Source organism: Aedes aegypti, chromosome 2, assembly GCF_002204515.2.
Source record: "Aedes aegypti strain LVP_AGWG chromosome 2, AaegL5.0 Primary Assembly, whole genome shotgun sequence".
Classification (NCBI taxonomy): Eukaryota; Metazoa; Arthropoda; class Insecta; order Diptera; family Culicidae; genus Aedes; species Aedes aegypti.
Window position 1 is genome coordinate 217,572,239 of NC_035108.1, and position 12,968 is coordinate 217,585,206.

At 33.6% G+C, this 12,968-nt stretch overlaps 1 protein-coding gene across 1 annotated transcript in view; it reads left to right on the plus strand.

Moving 5' to 3' along the window:
- Positions 1–2,126: 2,126 nt before the first annotated feature.
- Positions 2,127–12,968, plus strand: part of LOC5578330 (FMRFamide-related peptides) — a 92,503-nt gene continuing 81,661 nt past the window's right edge. Inside the window, exon 1 of the mRNA XM_021843997.1 lies at positions 2,127–2,439. The gene's annotated coding sequence lies outside the window, so the exon portion shown is untranslated. The remainder of the gene's footprint in view (positions 2,440–12,968) is intronic.

The window sequence follows — 12,968 nt, forward strand, 5'->3', positions numbered from 1 at the left end:
AGCATTTAGTCGAAAACATGAATCACCTCTAATTGAAGTATTTTTAGGAAATCAAGTAGTGCAGAAGTGTTAAATTGGATTTGGGCGTAATCCTAGGCTCAAAACTCACTTTGGCAGAGCATTATACTGCCCATAACTGCAAAACAGTCACATTCGACATTTTTGACAAATTGGAGTTAACACCATGGAGAGTCATCAAATGATATATACTTTCGATCAACTTACTAAAATCTGTGAGATTGTTCTAGAAAATTCGAAAAAAATACCAAGTTGTTTTGTCACATTGGCAAATATAACCGCATAACAGTCACATTGAGACTATACATGAGCCTCATAATGTAGTAGCAACAAAATTTCTATCAGAATTATTTTCTGACTATTCACCCAATATGCAAAATGAGTTGTACAAAATTTCAGCCTCAAATAAGCTCTTTTGAATTCTTAATGATTTTTAGAAATTTAAGTTTCCTCCCATACTGCAGTAAAATGCAAACTTGGTATCCCATTTACTCAATGCCTACTTTTGTCGAATGTTACAAATATGCAGTTATGGGCAGTATAATTCCATAATAAATAAAGCAAACAGTATGCTTGGCGCCATTGAAAAGTTCAGCAACAATTTTCAAGACCCTCGTACTATTAAACTGTTGTATGTATATTACATATGTAAGACCAAATTTGGAATACTGTCACCTAGTAAGAAACTCATATCACATACGAAGAACTCATATAATCAGTACAGAAGCAATTCCTTTGGACTGTACTGCCACTTCCGTCGTATGAAGCACGCTGCATGCTCATCAACTTGGAAAAAACTTTAGCAACGCCGGGAACTCGCAATGATTCTCTTGATAAACAACATTAATTCGAACCGCGTAGACTCTGCTGCACTTCTCTCTCAATTAAATTTCTACACACCCCCTCGGCATTTAAGAACAAGAAAATTATTTTCAGAAAAGTCATACAAAACACATTATGATCATAACGAACCAATAAACCGTATTCATATTCATATGTATATGCGTCAGTATAATGTACATTTTGAATTCATTGGCATCACTATGTACAAATAGCAGCTCAAAACACGACTAAAGAACAATAGAAGTAATCCATAACATGGGGTCTTCCTTAGCCGAGTGGTTAGAGTCCGCGGCTACAAAGTAAAGCCATGCTGAAGGTGTCTGGGTTCGTTTCGCGGTCGGTCCAGGATCTTTTTGTAATGGAAATTTCCTCGACTTCCCTGGGCATAGAGTATCATCGTACTTACCACACGATATACGAATGCGAAAATGGCAACTTTGGCAAGGAAAGCTCTCAGTTAATAACTGTGGAAAAGCTCATAAAAACACTAAGCTGAGAAGCAGACTCTGTCCCAGTGAAAAAGGCATGCCACGAAGATGAAGAATAAGAAGTAAGAAAGTATTGTAATTAGTGTATGTAGTCTACCTATGCTTGACGAAATAAAAAAAAATACAAATTGTTCGATGATGAGCTTTTTATTACTCGTATAAGAAACGCCGATTTTGGATTTTTCTTCGAAATACGCTATAAAACTGTAGATGTATTTTCGTTCGCAATAAATTATCTTCAATAAGATGTTTAGTTTAGCATGGATCTCTGCTTTCGTGCAAAAATTCTCGAAGACTTGGTTTTGACCATTATGGCACTAACGAGGCTGAGACTTGAGCATTTTTCTAAAAATAATTTGTGCTTATTAATGCAAACTGCATTTGGTCTGTATTATTTTACTAACAAAAGAGTTGGCCAATTATTGACTTCATTTATGTCGAAACTGAATGTCTTTTTTCCAAGGGCTGAAGGCTGGCCTATTGTACTCGTCTGGTGTTAGGCTGCTCTAGTAAGTATGTATATGAAAGTGATCCTACTGCGTAAATGAGGATTTAAATTTCACCGACATTGTTGATGCAATGTGAGCGTTAATTCTTGCGAGGGAAGCACCAGTGAAGCTGTTAATAACTGTGGTAAAGCTAATAATGATAATCTGTAATCGTGATACCCACAGCAACCGCTCGCGCTTATAGTAAGTAGTATGTGGGAGCGTGTCCTTCCCATACTGTGGCCGGAAACGGCGTCGTTCAGAAGTGCGTGCTGTTGTGCTCATCCTGGAGCACATGTTCGGCAAGAAAACCAACTTCCCTCCAGAGTTATAAAACCAATGTGATGTTACGCTTTGCGGTCAGAAGATAAAAACTGTTGGCGAAGACTGGAGCAGAGTACAAAGCTTGATAAGGCGGATGGACTGACTAGCCACAGGTGCTGCCGCCGGAGAAAAGGATATACATTGCGACAATGAGAACATTTATCTGAGAACCCTTGCATGTGTAGTGAACTTAGTTTATAAGGTGGAAACTTGAACTTAATAGAATCGTTGTCTATTTGCTGTCGGTGGATATTCAGCTCAACGGAATATTAGTTTTGGTGAGTGCCGTAAATTATAAGTTATGATTTATTACTGACTGGAATTCTTTACGCGGCTAGAACTTAAATCAGAAAGAAAGTAGGAACAGTATGTGAAGAATTTCATGGATACCTAATTAATTACTTCTTAAAACTACGATTTGATTGCAAATGACTCATTCAAATCAGGCTTTTGTAACTTTTTTTTGACTAAGGGTCAAATGGCAGAAATGATTTTGAGTGGCGGGTCATATTTTTAAATGCATTTTCATGAAATCTGACAAAAGTAAGCAAATGAAGCAAATTTATTTTGGATAAATGGATTTTGGAAAAGTCAATTTGGAAATCATGCTATAACCCTGCTAAGAATATTCTGAACAATCTTCCTCATTTATAGATCCTTTATGAATAGTGCCTAGAATTTCATAAACAATATAATCATAATTTTACCAGAATCCCATCTAGTATTATTTGATATCCTGCATATTTTGAGAATAATGACAAGTGTGAAAATCTTGGTCATAGTTGATCGAAAATTCTGTCCAAGATTGTAAAATACACTTGTTCATAATTCTATGATAAATCCGCCTAAGATTCTATCAAATTTTTTATTTTTAGGTTTATGTTGTAACATTGCCCAGAGTTTTTGAAAATTACGCATTAAATTCTATAAATACCTTGGTTAAAACACTATGGAATACTATTGAATATTCTGTGAGAATTTTGGCCAGGATATCCGTGTAAGTCGTATCCACAATTCTTTGAGCATCCTTTCCAAGATTAAGCAGTACATAGTTTTTTTTTACTTTTGATGGCGCTACGTCCTTCAAGACATGACCTGTGCCGCAATGTTACGCCAACTAACTCGATCCATGGCTGCTAAACTCCAGTTTCTCGATCGCCCCACACTTCCAAGATCCTGCTCCACTTGGTGAAGCCATCTAGCTCGTTGCGCTCCTCTTCGTCTTTTACCGGCCGGATTCGAGGTGAACACCATTTTTGCGGGATTATTGTCCGGCATTCTCACAACATGTCCTGCCCATCGTACCCTTCCAGCTTTGGCGACTTTCTGGGTACTGGGTTCACCGTAGATTTGCGCAAGCTCGTGGTTCATTCTTCTCCTCCATACGCCGTTCTCACATACTCCGCCAAAGATCGTCCGAAGCACACCTCGTCACTCCTAGCGCTTGCAGGTCCTCTTTGAGCAATAAATAGTATATTTTTAAATAGTATTTTTCTGCCGCAAGGGTAGGTAAGCTTCATTACTAGGTATTGGTAAAAATATTAGCATGTTATTATAAAATTATTATTTTAGTCTTTTGAAATTACTTTTGTTCAGGCATCATTCATCGAATATTACTGGAAGTCTTTTGGACTACTCAGCTCAATAATGGCCCTTTAATAGCACAAAGAGCGAATTACTTGCTATTCGTGGGCATGGTGAAAATACTGTGTTGTAATCCTTACAATTTGTTTGTCCTTTATTATACACTGTTAAAAATAATGAAGATTACACGTCATGTAAACTTGATTCATGCGATGTAAACATGAGGTCATGTAAATTTAAGTCTAAAATTATGTAAAAATGTGTTATATGTCATGTAATCAATCAGGATCCTGCTGGATTACATGACATATAATTGAAGTTTACATGACATGTGATGTGAATATCCATGATATTCCAATTATGTGCATTATATGTCTCAGAAATTTACACGTTTCGTTCGAACTGTGTAGTGTTTTTTAACTTACAGCTAATTCAACACTCGTCAGAAACCGAAATAGTGCCTAATATATATATATATATATATATATACAGCCATTCCATGAAAAACCGATCTAGTGGGTCACCGAATTCCGTGAAAATTTGCTATTTTGTTCCTTATCCGAAATAAGGATACACGTATTGTTGGATTTTTTGATAAGGGTGACCATTTTCAAAATAAGGTGACCAGAAAAATCGCGATTTTGCAAAATTTTTATTTTTAAAATAATTATAACTTTTGAACCGTTCGACCGATTTTCAATCTTTTTGGACGAAATGAAGGCTAGAGATTTTGACTTTTCAGGAAAAATATAAAATTTCACAAAAATTGTGTTTTTACATGGAAAAACTCAATAGTTTCCGTTTTTTCGTGTTTTGAAGGCCTCGGGACCAAAGGGGCTATTGCTGTTCTCATTTTTTCTTGAAAGTTCAGAAAATTTTACGTTTACTGTGAAATTTTCAGCGATGTATGTTTTTAGTTTTTGAGATATATTTTTTTGAAAATAAAATTATCGGCACACACTGTAGGTCTGAGCGCATTCGATTTGTAATGTTTAAATGTTTAAAAAAAATTATAACTTTTGAACAGCTTAACCGATTTCCAATCTTTTTGTATGGAATGAAAGCTTAAAATTTCAACTTTTCAGACAAAATTGAATAGTGAATTATATATATATATATATATATATATACAGTCATCTCTCCCTTACTCGATATTCTGTATCTCGATATTTCCCCTAACTCGATGGAATGCGCGGTCCCTTCAATCTAGCATGCTTTGATACCTCTGTAAGTCGATACCTCTCTAACTCGATGTTCCCTAACTCGATGCTATCTGTTTCAGTTTCCCAAGTAAGTTTACCTCTCTAACTCGATATTTTCATGAAAAATTCTAAATGTCCTCCAAATGTTAATAAATGTCATGTATTTGATTATTATGATTAAATTAATAGTCAAATTAAAGTTTACTGCCAATTTCTGGGTGCTAAAATTTTTAATTTTTGCCGATCGGTAAAAAAGTGTCACAAAGGTAAATGTGGTAAAATTGTATTGTTTTTCACGTGAAAAAAACTGTTCTAAATGTATTTTGTCAAAATAATAAAAGTTTGAAATTTGAAAAATAATGTGTTCTGTATCTCGATACCTCCCTAACTCGATGGTCCCTTCAATATCGAGTAAGGGAGAGTTAACTGTATATATATATATATATATATATATATATATATATATATATATATATATATATATATATATATATATATATATATATATATATATATATATATATATATATATATATATATATATATATATATATATATATATATAGCTTGCTTTCAACAAACCGATTGATCTCACATTTGAACTGCATGCTGCAAATAACTTCATTTTTGATCTGTGAAGGATTCATCGAATTCTATGCAAGTAATGTAGAATAATTAAAACTGCCCATTTTTACAAAAATGCATTTTTTATTTTTAACGAACAATTTAGGATAAATATTATATTCCACATTGTTTCAAATTTCGTCATTTTACAATTATTTCAGTTTGAAAATTTCGGCACTTTTCAAAATAGTGTTTTTGTTATAAATTTAAAACTCTCGAAAAAAATTCAATAAGTTTTTCATAGAACGCAGTCTAAATTTGAGGTTAATCGGTTAGCTATGTACTGCGATGCAGGTCCCAAACTTGACCATTTCGTATTTTATTCTTGCCAGTACTGTATGTCCCATAAGGAATTGCAACAATTTCATAGGCGTTAATTATAAAATACATCTTATTTTGGGTCAATGAATAAAAACATATTTTTGTTCTGATAATTGTAAAATTTGTGGCTCCGACTACAATCGTGAAATAATTGGATTACAAAATCATTTAAAAACAATGTTAATAAATGGTGTTAATGAAAATTCTAAGGTGGTATAACATTGATCATGAAATCTGCACAATGAAAGCAAAATACGTTGTTGACTTTCGTAGTCGGTTTTCTGGATTGTAAATTCTGTTAAATGTCACAATTTTACTGGAATCTTTTCAATCCATTTTGACCATGCATGTTAAAAAAAATAGAAGTACTTAAAATCCGCAGCATTTTTTTTTAATTAAACATTAAAAATACATTCTCAAAAAGCATTACCGTAATCCGGGGTAACATTGATCATTTTTTGAATATTTCTTAAATATTTCGTTTGAAAATGCAAATGTTGACAATTTTATATTTTTAAAACAAGTACTGCCACCCATAGCTCGTGACTGTATACTATATTTTATTTTTGAAAGATTTAAGCATCTTTAAAAAAATGTTCTGAGCGATTTTTTGATTTAGCTGATATGGGGTAACATTGATCACCTTTGTAAACAACGTTCGGTAATATTGAAAATGTCATTACTTACTTAAATCGTGAAGCCGAATATGAAGGCCAAACGCTTACAGATCATTTATTTTTTGAGTAACCGTAATCCGGGGTATCATTGATCAGCGGGGTAACATTGATCGGAATGACTCATCTTATCAAAAGTTCGTGTTATCATTTATTGATGAAACATTTCCAAATCATGAATGGTGCTTCTCTTTCTTATATTCATGAGCTAATAAAAGTTAATATTTTTGCGAAAATTGCGTTTACCTTATGCGTAAATTTGTCAACTTTTCGAAACAATGATTTCAATGGGTAAGGATGACACTACCGAAGATTCATGTCTCACATAAGTTCTGCAAACGATATGAGCAAGGAAAATGCGGTTCTTACTAAAACTGGCATCGCCGAAAACGATTCCGTTGTCAAAACTTTCATAAGTATACTCAATTAGGCAACATTAACGAATTACTGTAAAGAATATAGAATTCCCCTAGGAAATTGCCTACCTTTAGGCGAATTCCGTGGTTCGGAATGTTTTAAATTTTAATATAACTCAAAAAGTAAATGACTTGCAAGCGTTTGGCCTTCATATTCGGCTTCGGGGTCCATGATTTAAGTAAGTAACGATATTTTCAATATTACCGTACGTTGTTTACATAGGTGATCAATGTTACCCCATATCAGCTAAATAAAAAAATCGCCTAAAACAGTTTTTTAAACATGCTTAAATCTTTCAAAAAACAAAATGCAGTGTATAGTCACGAGCTATGGGTGGCAGTACTTGTTTTAAAAATATAAAATTTGCAACATTTGCATTTACAAACGAAATATTCAAGAAATATTCAAAAAAAAAATGATCAATGTTACCCCGGATTACGGTATTTCAAAATAAAAATCACCTCGAACCACTGAATTCTCCTAAAGGTAGGCATTTTGCTGAGGGAATTCTAAATTCTTAACAGTTACATACTCATATTTTGCGAATATGATTCAAATATCATGAATATTTTCGCATAATACACACTGCATTTATCATCAAAATTTTATGTTAGTTTTATTTTTGAATGTGGAACTTCAAAAAATTATCATTCATTCATCAAAATTTGCATTTTTTGTCAACTATACCGTGTGCTAAAACCAATCGAACTCAGGCAGTTTTTGTGTGTGTGTGTGTGCAGCAATTTTAAGCGGTGAACACTTTTTGTTTAGATTAGACCCCCTGAAAAATACATGTCTCTGTGATTACAAATTTATATAATAAAATTATCTGTTATTCATTTGAAACGCAAACAGCTATTCTTACTTCGCGGGTGTTTCGATCGAAATTTGTTTACTAATTGTTACTTGAAGTTGTGCCAATTTCGTTTTGCCCCCACTTCTCAGATGAAGGACCCAAACGAAAGCTACATTTTGGTCAGTTTTTAGTTAAGTATTTTATATTCAAATATTGAAAATCAATGAAATTTTATGACTTTTGAATAGCTTACAAACAATCTGTTCTACGATCATTACTTGATAAATTTTAAAGAGTTCGTCACTAAGTCCTCGATAATTTGGCATGGAGTCGTTTAGTATAAAGTCGATTGGCATAATGATCATTTTGCCAAACGACTGGCATCACGGTCGTTTGGCATAATGGTCGTTTGGCATAATAAGTCTGAAACAAGGGATTTCTTATAGTGACATTGGTTTTTGCGATTCTCTTGAATCCTACTGACGATATCAGGCTTATTTTGGAATTAATTGGTACAAAACAGAATGATAGTTTATTAAACAATCTCATGCTCTTGAATAAACTAAGGTATAAAACGGATAATTGATTATTGACAATGGAGAAAATATTGGAAGCAGTATATTTACTATCATTTACTCAGAATTTGCCCATCTTTCAAATAGGGTGCAGAACCTTTTGGGCACTTTCAAGAATCACTTTGGCATGGGGGGTTTTTATCGGCCGAATAGTCTAAACTTTGCAATAATAAGCGATTCAGTACGACGCATATTATGCCCAAATATGATCTCAGTAGCTTTCAAAAAACCCCACTGCTGAAGTGAATCAAAAGTGCCAAGAATAGGATCCGGCTCCCTATTAGTTATTGTTTGAGTTGCGCAATCGAAACAAATTTTGACATCAGAAATTTTCCCTTCTTTCAAATATTGGTTGTCCTTTTGAAATTTGATGCTGGTATCAGGTATCAGAAGGCCGGCTCCAGAGGCACGTTCCCCGTCATTTGGGAGATTTGTGCCATCGCCATATTTGAGCCTATTTTATCTACCCGATGGGAGAGGAAAGGGAAAGATTGGAGGAAATAGGAGGGGGGGAATTGCATAAACGAAATGAGGGCATGTTGCTCTATTCTATATATATATATATATATATATATATATATATATATATATATATATATATATATATATATATATATATATATATATAATGATTCTATAAATAATTAACCTCAAATTAGATTTATGTGTAGAATCATTTAAACCGCTATTCAGAATCGAAATGTCATGTTTTTTTAATTTTAATTATGATTTTGAATAACTCGTAACTTATATAAGTATTTAAGAAAATTTTAAATAAAAAAATTAACAATTATCTAGCCAAAATATAAGCTTGAAAATAAATTAAAATCAAACAGTTGGGTATCTTCTATCTTTTAATTGGTAGAATAGTCAGCGGGTCAAATATGATAAGAATCTTCAACCCCTCCGCAAACTGAAAAAAGTCCTGAAAGAGATTTTATTATGAAGTATCTTCACTCTGATAGATCAGATTATGAGTTTTGTGGAGCTATTTATCATCACCAGTGCCGTCTAGCGGTTGAATTCCTAAAAAACAGGTTCACCACGGGGTAGTCCTTGAACTAAGTAACAACTCTGCTGAAGACACCGTTCTTCTATCTAGTGAAAATCACAAGAATATTTAACATTGAAGTAAAACTAATTTCAACAACTACTTGGCACCTCCTTCCAGCGGGCGGTGATGCGGAAGACGGCTTTGCCACCCACTTTCTTACATAAAATGCACTGTGATGCCAGATTAAAAAATGACAAATCATGCGTATAAAATTTTAGGTGTTTCCCAATTAAAAAAAATCGTTTATTCGAAGAGCTACTATGTAGAAAGTTGTGTTCTAACGAAATGTTCACTGTATCATGCCCTAATTTATCAGCCAGGGAGAGAATTTTTAGTACGTTCTTAAAGTACCTTTTTCTATTTATTTTTGAAAGGGTCCGTTTCCCCATACTGAATGAATCATTTTCCCATACTAAACTTCAAGTCGCTTGCCAAGTAGCTATACGATTGTTTAGAATTTTAAAATTTTGCAGGGTTTCGTTTGGGTCCATTTGCTACCATTTGTGACTATGCGGTTTTTCGATTTCGAAAATTTGCCAAAATCGACACGGACTACGGCTATAGGCTCTGTTTACGCTCATGCGTTTTTCAGTGCCATTTTAGGGCGTTGTTTGAACCCATTGTGGAATAGAGCAACATGCCCTCATTTCGTTTATGCAATTCCCCCCCTCCTATTTCCTCCAATCTTTCCCTTTCCTCTCCCATCGGGTAGATAAAATAGGCTCAAATATGGCGATGGCACAAATCTCCCAAATGACGGGGAACGTGCCTCTGGAGCCGGCCTTCTGATACCTGATACCAGCATCAAATTTCAAAAGGACAACCAATATTTGAAAGAAGGGAAAATTTCTGATGTCAAAATTTGTTTCGATTGCGCAACTCAAACAATAACTAATAGGGAGCCGGATCCTATTCTTGGCACTTTTGATTCACTTCAGCAGTGGGGTTTTTTGAAAGCTACTGAGATCATATTTGGGCATAATATGCGTCGTACTGAATCGCTTATTATTGCAAAGTTTAGACTATTCGGCCGATAAAAACCCCCCATGCCAAAGTGATTCTTGAAAGTGCCCAAAAGGTTCTGCACCCTATTTGAAAGATGGGCAAATTCTGAGTAAATGATAGTAAATATACTGCTTCCAATATTTTCTCCATTGTCAATAATCAATTATCCGTTTTATACCTTAGTTTATTCAAGAGCATGAGATTGTTTAATAAACTATCATTCTGTTTTGTACCAATTAATTCCAAAATAAGCCTGATATCGTCAGTAGGATTCAAGAGAATCGCAAAAACCAATGTCACTATAAGAAATCCCTTGTTTCAGACTTATTATGCCAAACGACCATTATGCCAAACGACCGTGATGCCAGTCGTTTGGCAAAATGATCATTATGCCAATCGACTTTATACTAAACGACTCCATGCCAAATTATCGAGGACTTAGTGACGAACTCTTTAAAATTTATCAAGTAATGATCGTAGAACAGATTGTTTGTAAGCTATTCAAAAGTCATAAAATTTCATTGATTTTCAATATTTGAATATAAAATACTTAACTAAAAACTGACCAAAATGTAGCTTTCGTTTGGGTCCTTCATCTGAGAAGTGGGGGCAAAACGAAATTGGCACAACTTCAAGTAACAATTAGTAAACAAATTTCGATCGAAACACCCGCGAAGTAAGAATAGCTGTTTGCGTTTCAAATGAATAACAGATAATTTTATTATATAAATTTGTAATCACAGAGACATGTATTTTTCAGGGGGTCTAATCTAAACAAAAAGTGTTCACCGCTTAAAATTGCTGCACACACACACACACACAAAAACTGCCTGAGTTCGATTGGTTTTAGCACACGGTATAGTTGACAAAAAATGCAAATTTTGATGAATGAATGATAATTTTTTGAAGTTCCACATTCAAAAATAAAACTAACATAAAATTTTGATGATAAATGCAGTGTGTATTATGCGAAAATATTCATGATATTTGAATCATATTCGCAAAATATGAGTATGTAACTGTTAAGAATTTAGAATTCCCTCAGCAAAATGCCTACCTTTAGGAGAATTCAGTGGTTCGAGGTGATTTTTATTTTGAAATACCGTAATCCGGGGTAACATTGATCATTTTTTTTTTGAATATTTCTTGAATATTTCGTTTGTAAATGCAAATGTTGCAAATTTTATATTTTTAAAACAAGTACTGCCACCCATAGCTCGTGACTATACACTGCATTTTGTTTTTTGAAAGATTTAAGCATGTTTAAAAAACTGTTTTAGGCGATTTTTTTATTTAGCTGATATGGGGTAACATTGATCACCTATGTAAACAACGTACGGTAATATTGAAAATATCGTTACTTACTTAAATCATGGACCCCGAAGCCGAATATGAAGGCCAAACGCTTGCAAGTCATTTACTTTTTGAGTTATATTAAAATTTAAAACATTCCGAACCACGGAATTCGCCTAAAGGTAGGCAATTTCCTAGGGGAATTCTATATTCTTTACAGTAATTCGTTAATGTTGCCTAATTGAGTATACTTATGAAAGTTTTGACAACGGAATCGTTTTCGGCGATGCCAGTTTTAGTAAGAACCGCATTTTCCTTGCTCATATCGTTTGCAGAACTTATGTGAGACATGAATCTTCGGTAGTGTCATCCTTACCCATTGAAATCATTGTTTCGAAAAGTTGACAAATTTACGCATAAGGTAAACGCAATTTTCGCAAAAATATTAACTTTTATTAGCTCATGAATATAAGAAAGAGAAGCACCATTCATGATTTGGAAATGTTTCATCAATAAATGATAACACGAACTTTTGATAAGATGAGTCATTCCGATCAATGTTACCCCGCTGATCAATGATACCCCGGATTACGGTTACTCAAAAAATAAATGATCTGTAAGCGTTTGGCCTTCATATTCGGCTTCACGATTTAAGTAAGTAATGACATTTTCAATATTACCGAACGTTGTTTACAAAGGTGATCAATGTTACCCCATATCAGCTAAATCAAAAAATCGCTCAGAACATTTTTTTAAAGATGCTTAAATCTTTCAAAAATAAAATATAGTATACAGTCACGAGCTATGGGTGGCAGTACTTGTTTTAAAAATATAAAATTGTCAACATTTGCATTTTCAAACGAAATATTTAAGAAATATTCAAAAAATGATCAATGTTACCCCGGATTACGGTAATGCTTTTTGAGAATGTATTTTTAATGTTTAATTAAAAAAAAATGCTGCGGATTTTAAGTACTTCTATTTTTTTTAACATGCATGGTCAAAATGGATTGAAAAGATTCCAGTAAAATTGTGACATTTAACAGAATTTACAATCCAGAAAACCGACTACGAAAGTCAACAACGTATTTTGCTTTCATTGTGCAGATTTCATGATCAATGTTATACCACCTTAGAATTTTCATTAACACCATTTATTAACATTGTTTTTAAATGATTTTGTAATCCAATTATTTCACGATTGTAGTCGGAGCCACAAATTTTACAATTATCAGAACAAAAATATGTTTTTATTCATTGAC